Below are 27,854 nucleotides of genomic sequence, written 5' to 3'. Positions count from 1 at the left end.
GCGGGATCTATCTACAAGCTTCGACCGAAAAAAAAACAAAAACAAAACATATTCGACAGGAAACTTTTATAATTTATCAGCATCCTATCCAAATGATAATAAGAAATTATTTTGAAGTTCTGTTTAATACAATCAATCCGAATGACCATCATTATTTCTGTAGAGCGAAATGTGGGCTCAGCTTGTGGTACAGTTTACCATTAATTCACATTAACCATGGATACTTTTAGAAAGTATTTAAAGACTCACCAATTCAAATCAACATTTGCTTAGCCATCGTGTAAATTCATGTGAACTTTTTGTCCTTTTTTATGCAACAAACAAGATCAAAGTCAATTTCCTCGGGAAAGGAAGATTGCTCGAATTTAGTACCCAATATATGTAGTAAAAGATGTATCCACGGCATAGATCAAAGACGAAAAAAAGGGAACGTTCCATTCCTTGCGTTTACTTATATTTTCGATATATCAGGTTTGGCAGAAAATGTGCCTTTCACACCAGATAATGATTACAGCTTACTTGAGAGCTTTATCTAACAAAAATGGCTCATTCAATAGTATATTATAGGCAGCGAATTGTTTGCTTTTCTCTTGTTTCAAGAGTTATAAGTTTATAATAGGATTTTAGAAAACCCCATACCCATTGCTGCTTTTTTTTTTTGGGGGGGGGGGGGGGGGGGGGTGGGGGGGGGGTAAAAAAAGTAATAAACAAAAATTAATAAAACAGCTTCAAAATGAACAAAATACCCAACACGGAACATTTCGGGAACAAACCCCTTCTTCAGCCAACAACAAAAAACAATAAAGACATAAATACAATCTTGAACTAACCGATAAACAAAATCACTCTTGAGCTCATTGTTTTCTAATAAGTGAATAGAATTCACATATCTGACGATTAGAATTTGTTTGGATTGTTTTGTTTAACTATAGTGGTTCATTACTTTGATCGAGGGCCAGAAGCGAATGCAACTCCTTCCAATTTCTTGATATCTCAACAAAATAATGAGATGATTTCGAGGCCATCATCATTATGAAACATTTTATGCCAATTTCAAAGATCCCTTACTACACATTGGTCAATTCGTGCTAAAACAGTATGTGTTATTTTTTCCCACTGTCATGGTTACCTCTCCCCACCCCCATTTTAAAAAAAAAGGAAAAACTAAGTTGATCCTGTCAGCTATAGGAACTTGTTTTCTGCTTTTCTTTGTTGTTAACTACTAAAATGGCACAAACCACTCACTTCAGAATTGTGCGTCTAGAAATGTATCAAGGGATCGGGTATTTCGCTGGTATAATGGGTTAGCACGCTAGGCGACTATTTTTGAGATTTTCCATTTTTTATCTTCTATGAAGGCGGGGTGGTCGAGTGGATAAAGAACTGCATTGTAAACTAGGTGACCCGGTTTCGAACCCACTTTAGTTACTTCTATTTAATTTCTTTGTGTAAGAGTGTTATACTCCAAATTCACTTTGATAACATGGATGATCTTTCTTGATATCCAATGTTGATTTGATATATTGCAATTGTGCGGTCTTGTGGTAAGGCACTTACCTTGCGGGTCTCTGTCCATAGTTGACACAAAATTGAAACCTTGGAAAAGACTCTTCATTTACATTCTCTCACTGCACTTAGGTATAAAATGAATATCTGATCGATAACAGCGCTGTATCTGTCGACATATTTATTAAAGAGCACCATATAGATGTCATAACTCTTCTTATGATGCCCCCTTATACAACGTCTTGAGCAAACTAAAAGTGGGTATGATTGCTCTATATAAATGCTAAAGTTTATATATATATATATATATATATATATAATATATATATATAACACATATTATTCATGTAAATAATATATATCTATAATATATGTTTGCATATATAATATAATATGATATAATATATATATATATATATATATATATATATATATATATATATAAATACACATATATTATTCATGTAAATAATATATATCTATAATATATGTTTGCATATATAATATAATATGATATAATATATATATATATATATATATATATATATATATATATATATAATGCGTATTAGGAAGAAAATATAAAAAGCAAAGACCAGCAAATCATCGTGATATTTGATGAAACAAACTACATATGCAAGATTATAAAAAATCCTACTTCTCTGCAATTTATGGAAGCATTAATTTATCTCATGTAGACTACAAGGTTCGTTTTCTTGAATAACAATGTATCACATCTAAGGCGTAGAAGGATATAGATCTATCACCAGTTAGAATCCTAAATTACAATTATTTTTTTTAATGGGAAAACAAACGTGTTAAAGAGCACGTAATGATTTCCGGGGTAAAGCCGTGTACAGTTCTTTAGTTACGGAATTCCATTTCATAGGGGATAGGTAAAGGTCAACAGATAATAATAATAATATAGATACGTATTTGTTCTTTCTACATTGATTGTATGACAACGTTGAGATTATGTGTTGTTTGAACTATGCATAGGTGAGAGACATAAACTAACCTTGAATTGATAAAAAAACAATAGCAATTAGTAGGCGTTGTTTTTACTATTCATTGAAGCCAGCAAACCCATTTTCGCCACCTCGACTCCACAAATACCACGCGAGATGCCGTGAGGGCGGATGTTGACGCCGCGTGGACAAGTCTGTGGCAGACACTTGATGACCAGTTTCTCTATTCTTAATGGCACTACTTCCACTCGACAAGACAAACGGTGCAAGATTTGGCCTGGTGGAAATTTCTTTTTCTCTTTAAATAAACATCAACTTTGACTTTTAAAGCAAATTTTATTTAAAGGATCATTACTCTATTTTGGATTAACAGGTAATTTATCGTTGTTTTTTAAACGTTGATTTTTTTCAGTTCATAACTTTTATAATTGCTATAATTAAATGGTTAAAATGGTTAAAATGAAGAAAACGTAATTCAAAAAAAATAATAACACTGTCTTATCAGGGATGACGCAGGTTTGAGTCGTTTGATATTCATTTCATCGTTTCATTCTTTTATGAGGAATCGGAAAAGAATACCTTCTTTATTGCTCAATGATGTTGGCATGGATGGCCTCTCCTTTTCTTTTAAAAATGTAATAGAAGTGAACAGTTAAAGTTTATATCGACTTGGAAAGGACATTGGAATCAACTATCACAATTAATGATATTATTTTTTAAAGTCTGAATGAAAAATGAAAACTCATCTGAAAACGTCAGTTGTGTGATAGTTTTGTAATATGGGCCTTAAATAACTAGTCCTTCGGGGACATTAGGTCCATAGAGCTGGAGTTGACACGATTTCGAAAGCGTGCAACGGACAATAACATTTGCTTTCTATCCTTTGAATAGGCCGCTATCTTCTATCACAAAGTAAGTTCCGCCAGATTAACAGACCCGGCTACCCAATCCACTGCAACAGGGATCGAGCTGGTCCTTTTGCGTGTGAAGCAAGTGCTCTACCAACTTATCTATGGGGATTCTCTCTCTTGCTTATTAAAGCACTGGTTTTTTTTAGCATCCTCTGATATATTACCAATGTAATATTAATTGAAATATGAAATTGATAAGGTAATGCGGAAGCTTGACAAAATGACTAAAATACAAAACAGAACCATAAGATGCGATATACTCTATTGGCTCCTTTTGAACTTATTACTTGTAATTCAAAATCACATCTGATACATATTTCCAGAGGTAGTTTTGTCTTTTCTTGATCATTTTACTGGGATAGTTTTATATATTTATTATAAGAGGAGATGATCACTGTCACAATTTTGTGACAAGTTGCTATTGTTATGCAGTAATCAAATTAAAACAATCTCACTATAATGATCGAAATAGATGGTTTAATGTGGGTTTTATCACTTTTAGACATATTAATGCCATCTGTCCGGATTTAAAGACATATATTAACGATTGTACTGTTTTTGTTATCGACTGAAGAAGGTTCTGAGCTCGAAACACTTGATGTTTAGTATTTTGTTCCTTATTTAAAGCTTTTATAAATTTTATTTTTGCACATATTATGAATATAATTTCCAGAAACCATTTTGAAATCCAAACAATGCCTTTACACGGCTCGAGAAAACAATCAATAATCACTATGATATGATATGTATTTTAATGGGTCAAAATTGGATAAGGCCTTTAAATGCCTATACTATTATCACTTCATTATATTAAAGTATTGCCTTCTATAGTCTAATTCTTCCGCAAAGGCCACTATTTCCGTGATTTGCTATATAATTCTATTTCCTTTTCTTTCTGTAAAAAAAAACTATTTAACACAGAACGCTTTTTCACATTTTGGCGTATTAATTTTTTTTTATTCAATCCGGATTTGTGGTATTATGGTATGACACTGAATTTCGACCTGAAGGTCTGAGTCGAGTCCCAGTATCAGCGGCGCAAAGTTGAGTCCTTGGAAAAGAGCCTTTACTCACATTCTCTCATCGCACTCTGGTGGAAGAGGTGTAAAATAAGTACCTGGTCGATAACAATGTAATCTGTTGAAAATAAAAGAAAGTACAAACATCATGTCTCTTGCTTTATGCCTTTTGTTGCTGTTGGCTTGAGACCCTAGTAAAAAGCTTTGTGCACATAAAGTAGATACAAAGCTACATAAAAGCTTATGCTGTATACACCGTGCACAAGAAAAAGCTGCATCATGTAAAACGCTGTACAATCTAAAATAGAAATTAACCACATTGATATAAAACTGAAATCAACTATGGTCAAAGCCTTATGTGCACATATTGGCAGGTCTGATACCATGCAATCATGGACCTGTTTAACATTGTTGTAAAGGACAATATTTTGACTTAGTTTGAGAGTATTTCCATTACAACAATGAATCTATAGTAATTTGGGTTATCAGACCTGCAAACAGGGATACATCGGTCGAAGCATTTTGCCAAATTTCAAAAGCCTAACTGGTTGGGTGGCAGATTAGTGAAAATATTCACAGCTATCTAGACATCTAAACACAACTAGTTGTGTGTGAAACTTGGAATTCGTAACGTGGAAGTGAATGTATCTTCAAATTTACAACAATGTTTTTAAAATGTTGGATATCAGTTGTAATAAAGATTCAAATCTCAAACTTGCGGCGCAAATTTGGCCATAAAAAGTTTTTATTTGTTTAAAAAAACTCTTACACTGTCTATTATGGATCTAAATGGCCTAAAATTTTGAAAATTATTGTATATTTTCACGATGCGCATTTTTTGTGCCAGATGCTCTATCGCTCGATTAAAATTACTCCCAATTCGCCAAAAAAATATAGAAATCCACGACCTCAAGTTTCGGGTTTAATTATGTTCAAGAAGTTGTGGGTCATTTTAAATCATCGATGTAAAAACTAAAAGTATTTTAACCGAAACGAAATAAACCGTTTTACTAGTATACGACAGAAAATGATTGGCCAACTGTCAGATACAGGGAATTGTATATTGTTATCAGATCGTAGCCAGCAATTTTGTTGCTTATTCTTTCGTGTGTTAGATATAAACTGATATGAATGTTCCTCCAGTTGGACTCATGGCTCTGGAGGACTATCATTTTACTGGGATAGGGTTATAGATTTATTATAAGAGGAGATGATCGAGGATAGTCTATTTGTAAGCACAATTATTGTTTATTGTAAATCCCTTTTAACGATTAACAATGCTGTAGTCGAGATGAGGCATAACGGAGGAAGAAGTTTGGGAACAGGAATTGGTGTGAATGGAAAAGTGCCTGAGAAAGAAAGATACAAGATCGGTAAACAGTATTAATATTTTGGATGGTTCTTTCTCATAGTCTTCTTCCTCTTTGTCTCGCATTTTCCCAATCCCATCTATTCATATTTTTATCCGTGGCATAACGCCCGTACATTTTTTTGTGGAATGGTTGAGTTGTTACATTAAAAACAGTACAATGAAAACGTCGCTGCTAGAAGCTCGAAGAAATTAATAACCAGAGTCAAATGGAATGGAAGCTTTAATTCAATCAACAAAGACAAATAATAATGTGGACGTTTCCCCTTCGGCAACGATAAATACGTCTTTAGTGTTCCATTCATTGTGTTTTGTTGTCAAAGGAGAAACCCGACAGGGGCGGTTGGTCACATTGTATTTAAGGCGGCACAAATCCGAAATACAGAATCAAATTTTATTGGTCTAGTTAATTTAACTTAATTTGACCTACTTTGTGTGTGTGTGTGTGTGTGTATGTGTGTGTGTGTTTGGAGGGGGGTATTGCAATTGTTTGCATATGTGCGTGTATTTGTGTGTGCGTGTATGTGTGTGTGTGTGTGTGTTTAGAATATTAACGAGACGTACTCACAAAAGAGCATCAATTATCTTGGACAAAACTTGTCCGTTAACTTTCACCTGTTCATTATAACGACTCACAGACGCAGCATGTCCTGTTTCCAACTGATTTCTTATATCTACAACGTTGAAAAGTTTATATTTAACAGCATCTGTGACATGGCTATTTGATTCAGAATGTTTCTTCAGTGCCTGAGAGATGTGCGCAATATCACTGAATCCTCCCGTTGTCCGTTATAGCATACATCACCAAAAATCAAGCAATAAAAACAATGAAGCGTTTTACGGCTTTCACTGGCAGTAAGCCATTCAACATTTTAAAAATAATCATTATTAAATCGGCGCTGTCTCCTCGGTGTGTTAGAAACTAAGTTAAAATTCACTGGTTTGTGTGGACCTAAATCTTTCACCACTATTTTCTCTTGAGGGGATAAGTGTCGGAATCGATTTTCAATTAAAAAATCAACATGATTCATGATTGGTTACAAATTACAGAAATAACTTTTTAAAATAAAATGATTCAAGATAAAAACAGGTATTTCATAAACAATGACAACAGCGATAATACATTTTCTCTGAATACTAACGGTATGACACCCAACTTTAGAATAATTGAATTTAAAAATCCACATTTAATTCCAAACGCAAAGCACTTGTTAACTTCACACACAATCAGCGACATCTTTATAATTATACTATTATTAGACAATGCACACAATACAAGTTGAGTAGGGATCGTTGGGAGTGTGCGGGGATGAAGGACTCCGTGGGGTCAGGGATTTTTATTTATAGTACCATGGGGCTCTTCTCGGTGCATACTTTGTTTACTGTTCTTTTTGATATCTAATATATATTTAAGCAAAACCAACAATGATAAAATATATATTTATTGCCATTCTCTTCATCCGTATATCTAAGTGAAGCAAAGCCTCTTCTTTCAGTGATAAAACTGATATGGTTTTAATTTATCCCAAGTAGGACCTCAGGGCGTGCATCGCTAGATTGGCCGTCTTGGCCTAATTATTTTAGCAGTGAAAGACAATAGTTAGTTGGGGAGGGAGGGTGGAGGGAGATTGGGGAGTGGTAACTAACTTTCTTCAAGGTACAACAGAGTATAGGATAAGGACAGGACGGCCAAACGAATACTGGCTCATATAAACAAAAAAAACTTCCCCACCACACCACACCCTCCGCTCATTGTCACCCCGCGCAGGCAACGGGGGAAAGATGAAACGTGCCGATTTGACGCTACCTTCGCGGAGCGACGCACGAGTCATCAAATATTAAATTCAAAACAAAAAGCAGTATGTGCTAAATTTTTAATTTTATCAAAATTTTAAAATTGAAGTTTTTTGTTTGGTTGACATGCTAATCTACGGAAAATATAGGGCGGCACAAAACAACTTCGCTCTATTGACCGACCGCCAGTGAAACCCGAAACGTCAACATCATCTGTCTTTGTTACATAAATTGAAGCTTCCATCCATTTATCTATTGTTATTTAAAAACATCACACAAAAAGAAGAATAGACATCGTTGTAGTTTGAATAAATTGATTGTATTTAAAGAAAACCAAAATGGGAGTGGAATAGACCATGCCTCCTGCCGGCATCCTTTCCGTGATCTATCTACTTAGTTTATCTTTTCTCTGTTATATTCATGAATAGGTTTTACCATTGAAAACTAAGAATACAAGGACACAGGAAACACCAATGTGAGTTAGAATGTAAGGCAAGTTTTTCCTCTCTCTTTTTCTTTCTCGTTGATATTGCCGTTTACATGGTTTTTAAATTGACGGACGCGTTGTACAGTGTCCGTCAAGTCTTTCCTTGATTTTAAAGGTATTATTATGAAACCCTTATAGATATTTGCATCTGATTTTCACCATCTCCTACGGCAAGCCATAAATATCTGTCCATTAGCCGTACATCCACAATATATCAACACATTTACCAATATCAACATGAACTTATAAGACTTTATTTTTCTCTCCTTCTTTTTCGGAATAGCAATAGTGCGATAAAAATCGCTTGGTCGACGGGAGTGTGATCAATCTCTCACTATGTATCTCAGCAGGTTTATAATATTCTATTTTTAAAAATGTCATTTCCCCGTAATGGTCTGCAAACTGGGCTATGAAATATTGCTGAGCCATCTTTGACGATTTTGTTTCATGCAATCACATTACTCAAAAAGATTTGTGTCAACTTTTTCCATTCTGAAAAAGAAGTCTAGAGAAAAATGGTGTCTATCAATAAGTTCAGGTTGATTTTGATAAATTTAGTGATGTAATGAAGGTCTATGATAATGGGCATAAATGTACGGCTTTTCCTTAGAAGATGACAAAAAACATATGAAAATATCTATAACGGTTATAAAATAATACCTCTTTGTAATAAGGGGAACACTTTATGGACACCGTGTATATTTGTTATAAAAAGTGAGTTCTTTGTCATACGTCGGAAATTGCCATTTTAGCGGTTAAATGTCTTCGGACAACGATTATGTTGTAACGTGACCAGTTCCTTTCTTCACTGCTTAAACTCATCATATTTGAATAGAATAGTCATCCACTTACTGTTGGGTTAGCTATTATCCCGTGATGGATATCAACAAAATCGAACCCCCCCCCCCCCCAACAAACAAACAAACACACACAAAACAAATTTTAAAAGTCAGAAAAATCCCAACAAACAATAAATAGATGTATAAGTGAGTATATTGTGCTTTTAACACCCCGTGTGTAAACACAACCATATATATATATATATATATATATATATATATATATATATATATATATGTATGTATGTATGTATTATGTCATGTTTTTGATGTCCTAGCGAAATCCCCTACAGACATATTCCCGGATAAACAAATACCTCGACGAAGAGACAGAATTATAGAACACGGATAATTACAAATATATGTCTATATCATATCATTATTATTGTTGTATTTTGTTTTTCCGCGCTTCATCGCTAAACTTAATGTGAAAATATATCCTCAGCCTAAGGCCACTTTTTATGGGGCTAATCCAATTCCAACCTCATACACCAAAGGTCGACTGTGAATGTTTGTCTTTACCAGCTAGCTGTCATAATATTATTTACATTGTGTGACCCAGTGAGAAGAACGCTTCTCAAATATGTAGTCGACCAGAGATCGAATCCGCTTAAAGTCTGAGCATCATATTTTAAAGTTTATCTGTGTAAACGAGACATGTGGTACAGAGCCATTGAAACTCAAATGTGTTTACAGACATTCAAACCCGCGACATTCGGATCCAAAGGCCAGGGACTTGCCACTAAAATTAAATTGAGCGTTTATATAGCGCTATATCCACTAAACCTGCTCAAAGCGCTTTACAAGGGGTCCCTGACCAACAGCATTACTTAACATGTAGAAGGAGACATGACGCCTGATAGGAGACATTACCATTTCCCCCCGACATAAACAACGCTGTTTACGGCCAGGTACTCAATTTACACCCGAGTACGGTGAGAGAATATGAGTAAAGAGCCTTTTCCAAGGACTCAACTATGCGCCGAGCAAGGCTCGAACCCAGGACCTTCCGATCCGAAAGCGAGTGTCATACCTCAAGACCACATAGCTGAACTACACCAGGGTCTCACATCAAACTTGGCGCTAAAACAAAAAATCGATTTTTTTTTCTGTATCCACTATATTCTCTCTTTCAAAATATTAGACCTAGACACATTTTGAGCCGATTGGGGTAATTTGAGAGAAGTGTCAATTTCAGGAACTTAATCTGGGTACAAAAGCTTTGCACCAATTGTCTTGTCATCTAACATAAAACGGATGAAGTCACACCTGGCCAATCACGGAGTCCCAATTACACCATAAAATAATTGAAAGGGAATACTAAACTGCTAAAGGCTGTAAACTGTAAAAGTTAATGTACAAAATGAATATAACAGCTTCAAAAAAGAACAAAATACTAAACACGAAAAATTTCGTGTCCTAAATTCTTCTTCAGCAAACAGTTACAATGAAACAGTTAAAACTGTAACACCCAACGCTAGACCCAGAAAGACGGAAGAAATTGTCTTGGTATGACCAGTAGGGACGCAGCAATTCCATTTTCTTTTCAACGCCACGTTTAGCTCTAAAATACACCAGTATCATAAGAGATACGGCCTTTATACCGAGTAAGCCATTTATCTATAAAAAAGCGAGCAAAACAAAACAATAAAACAACACCACCACCACCACAAATACCACCAACAACAACAACAACAGCAACAACAACAACAACAACAACCACAACAACAACAGCAACAACATCAACAGCAACAAAACTAACTAATTACAAGGATAAACGACAAGAAAGAGAGGATATTAACTTTGAGATATTACTCCTATCGTCGACATAAAGCTTATGTGGAAAGAAGAATTGATTACTTAAACTAAAATTGCCATACAAGCTCAGTAATTGTTGCATCTATGGTCGGCAGATCAAACCTCTGAAGTCCCGATTTTCACGACCGGGGGATCAAAACTCTGAAGTCCACATTTTTTGCTTTTTTGCACTGTCAGAGGTATGATTCACCTACAATTAAATAAAACATGGTGCCGAAAGCTCGTATGTAGACTTCAGAGTTTTGATCTGCTGATCGTGAAAATCGAGACCAGAGGTTTTATCTCCAGTGGCAGTGACATCTTATATTGTTTTTATCCTGGTCTGAAGAGGGGCTGAGGTCCGAAATATCGTTTATTATGCGTTTTTGTAAGCTTAGTATTTGGTTTATCGTTTTAACTAATTAATACTTGAAGGAGGCCATATTTCAAACGAAGTTTCGCACCACACCCTCCCGTCCCAATGGTGGTCCCAATAGCTCGGTGGATCACTCGCTTCACACAAAAAGGGACCAGATCGATCCCGGGTGCAGTCGATATTTTTTTTCTGAACCTCATGTCCACCCAGCAGTGATTGGGTAGTTGGATCCTTTGATGTAGCGGAAAGTGCTTTGCGATATACTAGCGTCTTATCAAAAGGGTAGTAAATAATTGCTACTGTCCGTTTCAATCTATAGAAACCGGGATGAACTCCGGCCCCATGGGCCTAATGACTCGGAGTGACTACTTCCGTGTGATACCATCGAGACGGAGCAATACATTAAACAAACTTAGGGCTTTCAACTAGAAACACTCATATCAATTAGGGGATAACGATCGTGCCAAATAACAAACAAACAAACAAACAAACAAAAAACAGGAAGCAAATGAAATGCTGAAAGTTTGCCTCGATCGCAGGTTTCTCGGGTTACAGTGCAATCTCGCTCCAACTTGATATTGTTCGTATCATTCTATTCTTTATAGAGTAGCCAACGTTACTCTGGGAAAAACTCTGAATGTCTCGGTTGTTCCACTCTAGGCCAATCGTCATTAGCGAAAGGAACCCCTAAACTATTCACTAGTCGCTCTAAAGGATTTAATCTCTATATTGACCCCTTTTGTTTCTATTTAACCCTTTTGTGGCGGTATTGAATTACTTTCAGATCATTATTTCGCCTATCATTTATCTAGTTATAACTGTAGATTTAACTGTTTTCACAAAAAGAAACAAGCCTGAATCGCGTGGCAATTACCAGCGCTATCTCTTGTTTACATTATGCTATTGTGTAAGATTATATTAATATCAATATTAATATTGCCGGCAACAGGTTGAAAGTTCAATATGTCACGCGTTCTATACGACAAAGTGTTTCCTTAGTTGAATGGAAGGAAAAGTAAAAAGATAGAAACTGATCGGTTAAAATTCCTTTTTTTTTAAACCTCCCATTAAATGAGCAAAATAAAGTATCTACCACCTTGATCAAGTATATTTTATTGCGTTGTTTTAGCAAACTAATCAAATGCAGTATATCCCAAATTTCTCAAGATAGGAATTTTTACTGATAATGCAGAAACGTAAAAGGGGAAAAAGCACCCCGGACGCCTATCAAACGATGTAACAAAAGGGCTCCATATAAATACTAGATACATAATCTATAGGATGTACATTGTAGCAAAACGGTCTGACTTCTTGAAAGATTCGTTAATATGTCAACCGTGAAACTAGTAACTCTGAGTAAAATTTATTGAACTAACGTATAACAACAAGATTGGAGTTCTTTCTCAATACATGATTATCATTGTTACGTTTTTGAAAACCTTTGGTGTTTTAAAAAAGACTCTCTCTCTCTCTCTCTCTCTCTCTCTCTCTCTCTCTCTCTCTCCCTCTCTCTCTCTCTCTCTCTCTCTCTCTCTCTATCAATAGAAGTGTTGTCAGGACGGACTAGAGCTGACACTTTTAAATCATTTGAAGCAGTAATATACTTCAAAGTGCGAAAGATAACCCAGTTATTGTTTTGTGGCTGAAAAGAGAAAAAGTAAATAGTCATCGACTGGTGATCTTTTAGCAGTTAGTATTACTTGTTTCATTTAACTCTCTCCTTACCGATCATTATCAATATTTTCCCCAAATTGAAGGCTTACCCAGCAAAAAAATGGATTTATTTTAATTCAAAAATCTTTCTACAAAACAACTTTATGTTCTTATTAATTAAACAAAGATCATTATTATGTAACTACAAAATACTCTGAATAAGATAAAAATGTACCTATATCGTGTCGTAACAAATGTGACGATTTTGATGTAGGTGGTAAGGAGAGGGTTCAAGGATGAAATTCCAAAATGGAGATGATTAGCATTAAGATGTCTGATGCTAGAAAAGCAATTTCGCTTTAAGTCCCCTCCAACACACGAGATGTAGGTTACATGTCCTTATTTAAAACGACGGTGCCTTTTTTAATCCGTCTGCTGTCGGACCAACATGAAACCGTTTTTAAACTTACAATAAAGCAACCAAACAAACGAAGCAAAAAAACAAAACAAAACAAAACAAAACAAAACAAAACAAAAATAACAAATAAAAAACAACAACAAAAGCTTACAAACGTAACCAACAGAGAGACCCTTTTATAACGAACTGAATTTAGATTCGACCAAAAAAATCCCTGATGGCTGGCCGAGAGGGAGTGACTGATTAGTTACTTGGATCTCTCTGGGGATCCCTAAAAAAGCTTTTGATTGACTCAAGTAACAATAAAATATTAAAAGAAAAAGTTTAAATTGAATTAAAATACGCCCATCCGCGCGTCATCGGAATATAGATATTTTACCAAACAAATGTCTGATGCTAACAGTAATCACACGTGTCAAAAGTGAGCAAATTGGTAATTAATAAGTATTGCCCATGGAAGAAAAATAAAACGAATATGCTTGAAGATAATAGTGTAAATCTAAACATTTCAAAAAGTGAAAGAAAACATGACCACATTCTAACTGGATGTTTGGACAATGACATGACTAATCATACTGTTGCACTTGTATATTAGTTAATTTAACAATTTATATAAATACTTGAATATAAAAATGGCAGCGTCAACACCCCCCCCCCCCCCCCCCCACTCTACTCGACATATTAACGTTAAAAAAAATAACTGCACGGCATTGTGAAAATTGGTCTTTGATCACTCTTTTTCATACTCTCTCTCTCTCTCTCTCTCTCTCTCTCTCTCTCTCTCTCTCTCTCTCTCTCTCTCTCTCTCTCTCTCTCTCTCTCTCTCTTCCTTTCCCTCCTATTCCTCATCCTCTCCTCTCTTCTCTTCAATATCCTACTGTTCGTCATCCTCCTCCGCCTTCTTTTTAACTTCTCCCCTCCTCTTCATCCCTCCACCCTAAATGACAACAACGACCATTATTTTTGCTATTAGTTCCTCTTCATCTACTGTTACTACCACTATTACTACTACTACTACTACTACTACTACTACTACTACTACTACTACTACTACTACTACTACTACTACTACTACTACTACTTCTACTACTACTACTAATACTACTACTACGACGACGACGACGACGACGATGCCGATGATGGCGAAGTTCCCTTCTTCATTTTCGACTTCCTTTTTATCTCCCCTACTCTCTCCTCCTCCTCCTCCTCATTTTGCCCTCCCCCTTCACCATCCACACGATATTGTTATTGTTTTTCATGGAAAAATAATCTCACTGACGGAGTCCCATCACCAACATTCATTTTGTTGTCCAGTGCAAAATTGAAAAATTGGATGTACTAACTTGAGGGCAACGACGAATTTGCACTCAACGAGATAGCTGCCGTACTCCTGAAAAATCCATAATTAAACATTTGGCCAGAAAACTCGTCCTTCAAATATCGATCGATTTAGATAACCCTCATCTTGGCAAAACCTCTCAAACCTGGGACTTCGCGAAGTCCCAGGTTTGAGAACTTTTGCCAAGATGAGGTTCATTTAAATCGATCGATATTTGAAGGACGAATTTTCTGGCCAAATTTTTAAATATGAGTTTTTCCAAAGTAAGACAGATAGGCTGTAACCCTTTATTACACTTTACAATGACAAAACACTTTTTTACTGTTTTGTCAGGAAACCTCCACTTTATAGATAGATATATTAAGGTGATTCCCAACTTGTCAAATAATCTTAAACTAAAATAAAAGTGCATTTTGACATTGAACGGAAGTATGTCAGTGCTGTCAAATGTAGAAGGCTAATAAATGACAACAACCACCTTCATTTTTTGGTATTATTTGCTCTTCGTCTAGGATTACTACTACTACTACTACTACTACTACTACTACTACTACTACTACTACTACTACTACTACTACTACTACTATTATTACTACTACTACTACTACTACTACTACTACTACTACTACTACATACTACTACTACTACTACTACTACTACTACTACTACTACTACTACTACTACTACTACTACTACAAACTACTACTATACTACAACTACTACTTACTACTACTACTACTACTACTACTACTACTACTACTACTACTACTACTACTACTACTACTACTACTACTACTACTACTACTACTACTACTACTACTACTACTACTACTACTACTACTACTACTACTACTACTACTACTACTACTACTACTACTACTACTACTACTACTACTACTACTACTACTACTACTACTACACTTCTTCTATTTCTACGACCACGAAAAATAAACATATATTTTTAGAATAAACGGCAGTATTTCAGTACTGTCAAATGAAGAAAGCTAATATTATTTCCCGGCCAAATGTGTTAACAGGGTGTCTGAAATAAAATAATGTAATTGCTTTTGCTGACTTGCCCTTGGATGGAAGCGATGGTTACGTTGACCCAGGACAAAAACACAAAAATATAAAGGTAATTATTGGCTACAGGACAGCCAAAGCAGCAGATTATCCCGAGGTTTTCAACGATTGTTGCTGATGATTATTCTTAGGCGTTTCCGTTTGAGTGGAATGCTGAAAATCCCACGTTATTTTTCTCGAGAATGTTATAAACGTTTGCCGGTTTAAAAAAAAAAAATAATTTTCAGGAGTCTAGAAATCGTGGGTGGTGTTGAAGATAACAGGACGTTTTTATCTGTTTGGTTTTGTTTTATTTTGTTTTTTTTCTCGGGTGTTTTGTTTGTTTGCTTCTTTGTTTTATCTAAGAAACAACGAAAACAAAACAAACAAACAAACAAAAAACAACAAAAAAACAACAACAACAAAATATCCAGATCTAAACATGATTGGTGGTTTTATTTTCTTGACAATTGGCGGTATAAACACTTATTTAAAAAAAAACTAAGTTGACCAAATTAATTCCCTTTAAAATTTGTCGTTAGCGCTGTTTTGAAATTAGACCAATTTAGGCAATGCGCAAGCCGCAGCGCAAACTCTGTTGAATTATTGGAAATAAGAGTTTCTTTATCAAAGATGTTGAAAGGGGGACTCAAACTTGATGATGATTTATTTTATTCTATCAACCATGTACCCCACCAAGTGATACCAGTTTTTCCCAATCACCTTAATGTACTCTATCAATAATCAATTACGGACAAGGGGTCAATTGAATATATTATAGACCAACGTAATTTGCCAGTCGTATTTTCTGCCAGTTATTTATTATTTTCGTATACCTGAGCCAATGGCGGTATAACGTACATAAAATACCAATTCAAGACTCCAATAATAACGGAGAAATTAAGATATTCTGACCGTTTCAAGACAATATTATGTTGGAGAAGTTAGTGCTTATAATAATAAGTTGAGCTTGACTTGTTTAATTTTAGTCAATATTAAAGCTTTCTATTGAGAAGAGTGCATATGGATGGTCGGCGAATTATACCTGTGAAGTCCCGATTTTCACGATCGGCGGATCAAAACTTCAACGATCGTGAAAATCTGGACTTCAGAGATTTGATCCGCCAACCACCGGTATTGTTTCATAAACTTTAAAAACTTCAGTTCTTTATTATGATAATTTTGACTATAAACCAAATTGTCGTTATCAAATTCACTCCAACACAATATCAAATTGACATGGCAAGTTACAGATAGTCCAAACATGTATCCATCTGATTATTGACAATGTTGTGTCATCAAATTGATAAATAAGGAACAGGCTCTGGTGTATGACTAAGATCTGAAAGAGTGTGTATGAAACTGTGCCAAGAAAAGCTAGAGAGAAAAATACAAAAAAAAAAAAAAAAACATACATACAGAAAAAGTAGTCTTCCTCGGCTGGGGATCAGACCTCAGACCTCAGACCTCCTAAATTACCGGTCTAATTACAGGAGGTCTGATTATGTTCGATCCCAAGTCGAGGAAGACTGATTTTTTGCCATGGTTTTTTTAAAATTGTATTTTCCTTCCTTGCTGTTTCTGACATTTTTTTAGACACTTTTTCAGAGCTTTGTCTTTTAACTATATCAATTTTTCATGTCAGTTTGGTCATAGGTCTAAATATCAACAAGAGAATGAAGAAGTAATTGTTAATCTTCTATCTATAACTAAAGAGATATTGTGTTATTGGGATAAAGTACGGTGAGAAAATTAATAGAAACAATAGTTACAGAAAAGTAAGTGCGAGTATAACTAGAATCTGAAAATCAAATAAATTGTTAAACATCCGTGGCGCTGAGCCGGTTATTCAGAAATCAATCACGACAGGGACGTCAACTGCCCCCAAGGGACGGGTCTGCCACGCAATACAATGTTAATCACGAATGTTCCTGACAAGAATGGTTGATGACAATGTGATGGACGTGTATTATAGTAGTGTGGATTTAATTTTATGAAGATGGGGCTTTTTTTTCCAAAAATTGCCCAAGGTTGTGCACAACAGGACGAATGCATCTTTCCGGTCTGTTTCCACAACTGTTATCACCCTCTTTCTCACATCCCCTCTCTCTCTCTCTCTCTCTCTCTCTCTCTCTCTCTCTCTCTCTCTCTCTCTCTCTCTTTCTCTTTCTTACTTTCTTTCTCTCTTTTTCTCTGCTCCCCTCTTTCTTTCTGTTTTTTCCTCATTACCCCCCCCCCCCGTCTTTAGGGCAAGGAGCTCAGTTGGTAGAGCAGTGGCTTCACAAGAAATTGTCCGTATCGATCTGGGTGAAGTTAAAAAATTTTCCTGACGTCCCGGTCCACCCGGCAATGATTGGATAGTTCGGTCTGTAAGATCTAGAATGCGGTAGACTAGCGTCTTATGAAAAGAGTAGCGGGCAATTGCTATTGTCCTTTTAACGTAATAAAAACGGATAAACTCCGGTACCCCGTGCTTTATGTCTCTGAAGGACCGCTCTCTCCCTCTCTTTCTCTTTCCCTCTTTAACTCCATCCACTCGCCTTCATCTCTCCAGTATAATCTCAAATACGCGCACACCTCTCTCTCTCTCTTTTATCAACATTGATCAATATTCCTTCGAGGCAAAACAAATGACTATTCGTTTGTTTGATCTTCTTAAACAACTGAAACCTAATAGCTGTTTTTACTTGGTGAGTGCATTCAAATGACATTAATTTAAAAGTAATCTACATAAAAACAACCGCACGTGTAAGAGTTGAATAAGAAATATGGTGGCATTCTATTTTATATAGAAGATTAAAGACAGATGTAAATGAAAGGCGACTTCCCCGGTGAAATTTCGTCAGTAAACAATAGCAATGAATACATGACTTTACGGGTTTCCCTTCATCAACTAAATGAAGTGATAAAAGACCTTAAATATATTCTGGGGGTTTTTATTTTTTAAACGCACGCAAAAATGTTTTTAATAAAAATATGGGAAAAAATACTGTGTATGAAACAGTGTCAGACAACGCAAGAAAGAAAAATACAAGAAACAAAAACATTTTATGAAACATGCCAGACAGAGCAAAAAATCAAAATACAAGAAATAAAAACACCCAAAAACATTTTATGAAGCAGTGTCAGACAAAGCAAAAAAGCAAAACACAAGAAATAAAAACACCCAAAAACATTTTATGAAGCAGTGTCAGACAAAGCAAAAAAGCAAAATACAAGAAATAAAAACACCCAAAAACATTTTATGAAGCAGTGACAAAGCAAAAAAGCAAAATACAAGAGAGAAAGGATCTTAAACTAAATCTTAAAATAAATTGACACATTTTCCAGACCTTAATCTTATAACAGTGCCTCCTCCCTAAATTCTCAATTTATTGTTTATAATGTTTAATGGTGAGAAAGAACTGCAGTTTTTTTTCCAAAGCAGGCACTGTGCATGATGAAAACCTGAAAAGATGTGGAATGATAGTAGACAAAAAGGAATTCTCTTTGATGGGGGTTCAAAGCTCAGTCTATTTTATTACTCTAGACAAAACCCACTACAGCTTTTCTTCGTTCTTTGCATTTCTTTGTTTTTCCTTTTGCCATCGCTTCATCATTCCAAGATAGAATCGATCACATCTTTCATCATTTCTACCTATATTGTTACTTGAGCTATTTAAGTGATTTCTATTTACATTGTCGGTCTGTTTGATTAAAATCTTTTTAAAAGATACATTTTGATGCAATGCCACTAGCCTAATCAGAAAGGAAAACACAATACGACGAGGTTCGATCCTCAAACAAGGAAACTTAATTTGGGTTTAGTTTTTTTTTTTTTTTGTAATTTCTTTGTGGTATATCTGGCACTGTACATGACAGACCGCCTCAATCCATTATCAAATAAACAAACTCATAGTGTCCGCGGAAGTGAGCAGTGTAGCCCAAAGAACAAATAGGGGGCTAATGAATAAGAAATGGTGAAAAATGGGCTTAAATATTCGGATTACAGACTATCCACATGGAGGGAGTGGGTCAATCACGCAAATAAAGCCGTTGAAGATTCGAGAGAAGAGCTCCTCTACGGAACTTAGCTCCCCAGGAATGAATAGGTAACATTCAACAGAGCACGGGCAAAACTCGGGAGAACAACTGGAAGCATGAAATGGTGGGGGCTAGCCGAGACCAGCTTGTGTACATGTGGAAGCCCAGAGCAAACGATGGAGCACATTCTTTATAGAATGCCAGGACGGGCCCAACTCCAGTGATCATGATCAAAGAATCTGCTCCCCATAATCTGTGGTCTGGTGTTAGAGCGACAAGCTCTGATACTGATGCTCAGTATTAATGTAATCTTACCCATTCGATGCCAATTGTCTTTCCTCGCATTCTTCACCACCATCATTGCCTGTATTGAATATTCAATGGATAATTCTGATAAATCTATATAAAAAAAATCAATGTCCTCTATAAGATGAAGACGGGAAAGAATCCATGTTAGCACGACAGGTTTATTTTAACCAGTTAACACTGGCGGTCGGTCAATAGAGCGAAGTTGTTTTGTGCCGCCCTATATTTTCCGTAGATTAGCATGTCAACCAAACAAAAAACTTCAATTTTAAAATTTTGATAAAATTAAAAATTTAGCACATACTGCTTTTTGTTTTGAATTTAATATTTGATGACTCGTGCGTCGCTCCGCGAAGGTAGCGTCAAATCGGCACGTTTCATCTTTCCCCCGTTGCCTGCGCGGGGTGACAATGAGCGGAGGGTGTGGTGTGGTGGGGAAGTTTTTTTTGTTTATATGAGCCAGTATTCGTTTGGCCGTCCTGTCCTTATCCTATACTCTGTTGTACCTTGAAGAAAGTTAGTTACCACTCCCCAATCTCCCTCCACCCTCCCTCCCCAACTAACTATTGTCTTTCACTGCTAAAATAATTAGGCCAAGACGGCCAATCTAGCGATGCACGCCCTGAGGTCCTACTTGGGATAAATTAAAACCATATCAGTTTTATCACTGAAAGAAGAGGCTTTGCTTCACTTAGATATACGGATGAAGAGAATGGCAATAAATATATATTTTATCATTGTTGGTTTTGCTTAAATATATATTAGATATCAAAAAGAACAGTAAACAAAGTATGCACCGAGAAGAGCCCCATGGTACTATAAATAAAAATCCCTGACCCCACGGAGTCCTTCATCCCCGCACACTCCCAACGATCCCTACTCAACTTGTATTGTGTGCATTGTCTAATAATAGTATAATTATAAAGATGTCGCTGATTGTGTGTGAAGTTAACAAGTGCTTTGCGTTTGGAATTAAATGTGGATTTTTAAATTCAATTATTCTAAAGTTGGGTGTCATACCGTTAGTATTCAGAGAAAATGTATTATCGCTGTTGTCATTGTTTATGAAATACCTGTTTTTATCTTGAATCATTTTATTTTAAAAAGTTATTTCTGTAATTTGTAACCAATCATGAATCATGTTGATTTTTTAATTGAAAATCGATTCCGACACTTATCCCCTCAAGAGAAAATAGTGGTGAAAGATTTAGGTCCACACAAACCAGTGAATTTTAACTTAGTTTCTAACACACCGAGGAGACAGCGCCGATTTAATAATGATTATTTTTAAAATGTTGAATGGCTTACTGCCAGTGAAAGCCGTAAAACGCTTCATTGTTTTTATTGCTTGATTTTTGGTGATGTATGCTATAACGGACAACGGGAGGATTCAGTGATATTGCGCACATCTCTCAGGCACTGAAGAAACATTCTGAATCAAATAGCCATGTCACAGATGCTGTTAAATATAAACTTTTCAACGTTGTAGATATAAGAAATCAGTTGGAAACAGGACATGCTGCGTCTGTGAGTCGTTATAATGAACAGGTGAAAGTTAACGGACAAGTTTTGTCCAAGATAATTGATGCTCTTTTGTGAGTACGTCTCGTTAATATTCTAACACACACACACACACACACATACACGCACACACAAATACACGCACATATGCAAACAATTGCAATACCCCCCTCCAAACACACACACACATACACACACACACACACACACAAAGTAGGTCAAATTAAGTTAAATTAACTAGACCAATAAAATTTGATTCTGTATTTCGGATTTGTGCCGCCTTAAATACAATGTGACCAACCGCCCCTGCCAGTTAACTACCGTACTCTGGAAAAACACGTATTTTAAAATTTTGCCAGAAAATCGTCCTTCAAATATCGATCTATTTGAATTACCCTTTAATTGACAAAAACTCTCAAACCTGGGAACTCCCAAGGTCACAGGTTTAAGAGTCTTTGTCAAGATGAGGACAATATAAATAGAATATTTGAAGGACGAGTTTTCTGGCCAAATATAAAAATACGTCTTTTTCCAAAGTACGGCAGTTAACTGATTCAATAATACAAGCATTGTTATTGTTATGTCAATGGTTGACAAAGCGGCAAGTTCGTTGAACCCGTCTTGAAAATGTTTAATATAGCACGAAAATCTATCGGACTTAGTTTAAGATCCTCTCTATCTGTTTGTGGCACACGCATTCAAAACTTTTATTGTTATAATCCCAAAAAAATTTAATTTTGTCTCTAATTCAACACAATTCATTTTATTGCAGGATTCCATCTATACCCTCCTCTCTCTCTCTCTCTCTCTCTCTCTCTCTCTCTCTCTCTCTCTCTCTCTCTCCTCTCTCTCTCTCTCTTCTCTCTCCCTCTCTCTCTTATCTCTTTCTCCCTCTCTCTCTCTCTCTCTCTTCTCTCTCTCTCTCTCTCTCTCTCTCTCTCTCTCTCTCTATTTCTTTCTTTTTACTTTTCACATTGTGCATTTTTACAAAGCATTTACCTAAGTGCCATTTCATACTAACACATCTGGATACTTTAAACGCAAGTCTAATTTCAGATTTCATTTCCAAAATGTTTGAATGGGACCCGCCAAAATATCTCCAAATATGTCGTCCGGCATTCGATCTCGCGATGTTTACCTCCAAAGTCGAGTGATTGACTACTGTAATTAAGCACTGTTTCATGTTTGTTTTTTTCTTATTATGTAATTGTCGCGTTAAAAGTTTTAATTTTTATTTTCTCACACCATCATTCCTATTATCTGACTTTTTAGACACGAATATGCAGGAGGCGATACTGTAATTTATCAATCACTTCGATAACAGATGGACACTGATTTCCACGTGAATGAACCCACACGCCTCTATCCATCTATCATTGGAACTACCAGGCCGTCAATTCGTGGACTTAAAACCATCGGTAATCTTGGTCATACATAAATCAAAATGCACGTCAATAATGTAGTGTATTTTCACTGAACCATTCACCATGCTCAAAGAGCATTAGAATGCGTCCAACCCCCAGCGGGTAATGAAGGACCCATTTTATAAAAAATTCACATAGTTGACGTTGCCTGAGAGGCGAACTTTTGGCAGTGTCAGCAAATGTCGAAAAGTATTGCATAAAAAGAAAGTGGATTGTGTCTTTATTCATTTTAACCAAAAGTCGAACAAACGAATTATTTTGTGTATTAATCTGTTTGTTCCAAATGTATTGAGTAATGCCTCTGAGTTAAATTATATCAAAATTCAATGCGAATTCAAAATGCATATTAATGTAGGTCTATCCTTTTCTATGTCCACATCTATTTCACTCTCTTAATGCACCTAAATGTAAATATACTATCACACAAATACAAGTATAGAGAGTCAGTCTCTTACACACACACACACACACACACACATACACACACACACGGAGATATATATATATATATATAAATATATATATATATATATATATATATATATATATATATATATAGAGAGAGAGAGAGAGAGAGAGAGAGAGAGAGAGAGAGAGAGACGTTGATAGCTCAGTATCCTCTTGATTTAAACTATTTGCACAAACCATCTTTCTCAATTATTTTCAAGGTCTGTAGGTGATTGTTCGACATCCCTCCTTTGGGATTTGTAAATAATTTTCCTGTTTTATCACTTTGGCATAAAGAATCCCATTCCCATTGTCAACGGAACTCTCAACGTTTGATTCTGGATACGACTGACCGATTTCTACATGACATACGACTATCTTCTTCTTTCTTCTTCTTCGTTCCTCTGATGGACATCTATGGCTGCAGTCCGATATCTGCTATGAAGTCTGTGGTCCGCTTTAGGTCCTCAGCCTCACCATAGAGCTTTGTGTTGAGTGTTGTAGGGGTGACCAGTGGTTCGAACGTTGCACGTTGTATAATGGGCAATCCATAAGCACATGTAAAGTGGTTTCATGGTCGGTTCCACATGGGCAATAAGGGGTTGTTCCAATACCTAGCTTTGTAAACATATGTCCTCTTAGTCTATTGTGTCCTGTTCGGAGGCGGAATAGAGTGACTTGGCTACTTCGCTGAATGGCATGGATTGGATCCTGCTTGTTGTGTTCTAGGTGTGTGTCATTCCTTTCTTTGTCTATTTTTATCAATGTCCCAAATCTCAAACCACCACCGTGGAAAAAGAAACAAAAATCCATAACCATCAACAAGAAAAACATTCGAAGCAATAATGATAATGCTCAAACCCTAAAGATGATCGATAAAAAATACCCAATGACCAACTGGATAAGAGTTTATACAGATGGCTCAGTTTCCGGCCCCCTCATGAATGGAGGTGCTGGTGCACTCATACACTGGACAGATAAAACAGAAACAAAAATATCTGTATCAGTGGGTTCAATGTGCACAAGTACTAAAACTGAAGAAAAAGCCATCCTCAATGCAACAAAAGAACTATCCAGAGATCACAGAATATACGGGAAAAATGTGGTTTACTTGACAGACTCTGATGATGCTCTCCGGTCTATTGAAAATTACCAGGACTCTGAAGCCGCACACACTGTGGAGGCCCTTGAGGGCTTATCTGATAAAACAGGAAAAATTGTGCTGCAGTGGATTCCAAGTCATGTAGGTATATATGGAAATGAAATTGCCGATCAACTGGCCAAAGAAGGAGCCCAGAAGGAACAACCGAAGTCGTCAATCACTTACCATCAGCAAAAGAAAATAATAAAGCTAAAAATACGACTATCTAATTCAAGCAAACAAAATCAATATGAATTTCAATCCGTTAATTCAGATGAAAAATTAAGTACGATGTAATTTGAATGATATTTTCATCAAAGGAAACAAAAAGTTTGTACAATCGAATCTCATATTAATCTATGGCATTATTCACTTTGACTTTGTATTGACCCAACAAGAAAATAGAGATTATGGAATTAAAACAGGAGAATAGAATTTATTTGACATAGATTTCGGCGATGACATCGAGCTATTAGGAACATCGGGCAAACAACTCCATGCCTCACAAACAAACTCCAAGGAAAATGCAGAACAATTCAATTTTTAAAAATGTGAAATGATGAATACACTTGGAAATGATGTAAACCTGAAAACAGATAATGAAGAGGTAAATACCACCAACAATTTCATTTATTTAGGAAGTAACACCAGTTGTCATGGGAGAGCAACAACAGAACTAAAATGTAAATCAGGAAAAGCATCCAACACACTCATCAAGATCATGACCTCATGAAGCATAAGTATCCAAACTAAATTAAATCTGTATCATGCCACAGTAAAATAAATACTTTTGTATGGAAGTATAACATGGTGGTAGTACTAAACGGATATCAGAAAACTAAATGATATCCACTGAAAGTCTCAGACAATTTCTGGGAGTTACATATTCCGACAAAGTCACATATGCAGTGATAATGAGGTGAACAGAGGAGCGATGTGTGACGGTGAAACTTAGGGAGTGAATGGTAAGATTGTTTAGACACGTCATCCGGATTAAAGAAAAATCGACTACCTAGGCGTGTAATTAAATGGACGCAAGCCGGACCGAAAGAAGGGACCGCCGGAAGCCATCTTGGAGAAAGATGGTATGCCACGACCTAAAGCTTGTGTGAAGGCAACAAGGAAGCTGCTTGTGGCAGACGAGTATGGAGATTTGTGTTGGCAAAATGAATCCCAAAAACTCAGCACGGTCTGAGGTCTAAATTTTGGTAATTTACTTGACAAAGGTAACAGCTCAACACGTAACAATTCTATAGTGTTATTGACGCTAAAGAATTTCCCATTCGATCATCATCATCATCATCATCATCATCATCATCATCATCATCATCATCATCATCATCATCATCATCAAGCAGCATGTCATTTTAAAGATTTAAATATAGAAAGAGAATTGGATTTTGTTGCACAAATTGTAAATATAATACTGAATATACCGAGAATCATTATCCATTCTCTATTTATTTCAAAACTAATTATTATTTTTCGAGGTTTTCTTCTTTTTTTTTTTTGAAATGTTGATGTAACAGATTATGGATGAAAACTGAAACAAAATATTGAAATCTCATGATGACGCCGTTGCCATGGTGACCACTTACAATGCCTTGGCCTAAAGTGCTGGATGGTTTTGGCATTAAATCATATTCTTGTTGTCTTATACATTGCAATTATAGCCATCTTTTCATAAATTTCTTTAAACGCTGTTTTTGGTATGACCCTTGATTATTCCTTAATGTTATTTAGAAGGATATCGTCAATTATAAACCGCATTTATTTCCAGAATTGACAAAATTTTGTAAAATTTATTCGAATGAGGTATTTACCAAACATTCCAACTTCTACTTGATTATTCATTTGTAAATGGCAAGAAACAAACCCACAAGAAACCTTAAAGATTGTTATTTTTCCCTTTTTAAATAACTAAACTTGCGCAGTAGCAATGATACAAAGCGGACGATGTAGTGATTTATACAAAAGCTGTTATGTGTGAGAATTGGTCTTTGTTGAAATTCATCCCTGGGCGTTAACGAACTTTAATACTATCCTTTTAAAATGATATGAAATTTAAGTTCATATTGCGAGAGAAAAAAGTTGCATCTAATTCGTTCAATTATAATTTTAAACTCACCACTAACTTTCTTTCGAGTTAGCCGGATTCCTTCTTCAATGCGTTTAACAACCTTATATTCAGTTTGAAAGGGCAAAAGGGCACTGTACTGTTGGCCTTTTACAAATTGCACTGGATTTTTCAATTCGTTCATTATTGAGAGACTGAATGGCCAATCTGTTCATTCAATAAGTCCATTATCATATCGATCAACACCGCTGCTGTTAAATAAATATCGGGAGAAGGGGGAGTTATTTGCGTTTGACATGTTCTACGTATTTCAAAATTTTTGTTCATCAACTAATTATGCCTATCTTAAGGCCACATTATCTGGTCTAATACCAGCCAGCACTTGTGGATTTGATTTGAAATGGTTGTAATGGACAATATTTTGGTTTTGTTTGAGAGTATTTCCATTACAACAATGAGCCCATAACAATTTGGGCTATCAGAACTGCAAATAAGTACACGCCGTGCCGAACCTATTTGCAATCCGTTAAAATTTAATTGCTATTTGCATTTAAAATCAACGGGAAATTTCTTTTTTTTTATCGCAATCTGTAGCCCAACGAATACATAGAAATGCATACTCGAAGATTGTGTTCTTGTGATTAAATTTTATAATGTGTAAGATCACTTCAAACTTAAAAAAAAAGAAAAATATACGACGTGATAACAAGTACATCCACTACTCTTAACTTTTATGTACACTTCAATTATTTTCAAGTATTTCCCTGTCTACGTTACCAGCAGCGACGCAATGGGACTATGGTGTTGATGAAAGGGAGAAACTCTATAGAGAAATCCATCGTTCTCCCATTATTATTATCTTGGCATTGTCTCCGACAATATTCACTAATGGATCCTCAATTCCAGCAGTGTCTTGGATGCCGTATAAAGGGGAATAACTCTCATCTTATCCATACCCTTTATAGGTCGAAATCATTTAGAAATGCTACTGCAACTTTTCAGTTGTAAAATTTGATGCACGAGAATTTACAGAAAATCCTAGAGGGAATTCTATGTTCTAATCATCCTTCTACTACTATTTCACAACATATATAAAATAAAGTCCCCGGGGATTTATAATTCTTAATACCCTTTCCATAATGAAACATTGTGAAGAGCACTGAGCATAGTAAATCCCAGAAAATGGGCCATATATGTTCATACTTATTTATATATTTATTATGTCTGGATAAACCAGGTTCTAGAAATTGAGATTGTAGACACAAATATCAAACTTGGGGTTCATTGCTTTTTTATGGTGGGGAATAAATAATATTTCTTAAATTGCATCAAAAAATAATAATAAATGAATTTTAAAAATATAAAGATCATATTTTT

The 27,854-nt window shown here is 35.7% G+C and overlaps 1 protein-coding gene across 1 annotated transcript in view; it reads left to right on the top strand.

The window, feature by feature from the left end:
• The first annotated feature begins 2,716 nt into the window (after positions 1–2,716).
• Positions 2,717–27,854, top strand: part of LOC144972779 (uncharacterized) — a 78,198-nt gene continuing 53,060 nt past the window's right edge. The window contains exon 1 of the mRNA XM_078914403.1: positions 2,717–2,847. The gene's annotated coding sequence lies outside the window, so the exon portion shown is untranslated. The remainder of the gene's footprint in view (positions 2,848–27,854) is intronic.

This window comes from Berghia stephanieae, chromosome 1 (genome assembly GCF_034508935.2).
Source record: "Berghia stephanieae isolate SIO BIC M18660-M18661 chromosome 1, UCSD_Bste_1.3, whole genome shotgun sequence".
In the NCBI taxonomy this organism is placed as follows: domain Eukaryota; kingdom Metazoa; phylum Mollusca; class Gastropoda; order Nudibranchia; family Aeolidiidae; genus Berghia; species Berghia stephanieae.
Note: the sequence above shows the minus strand (reverse complement) of the source record. Positions and strands in the feature narration are given on the sequence as shown.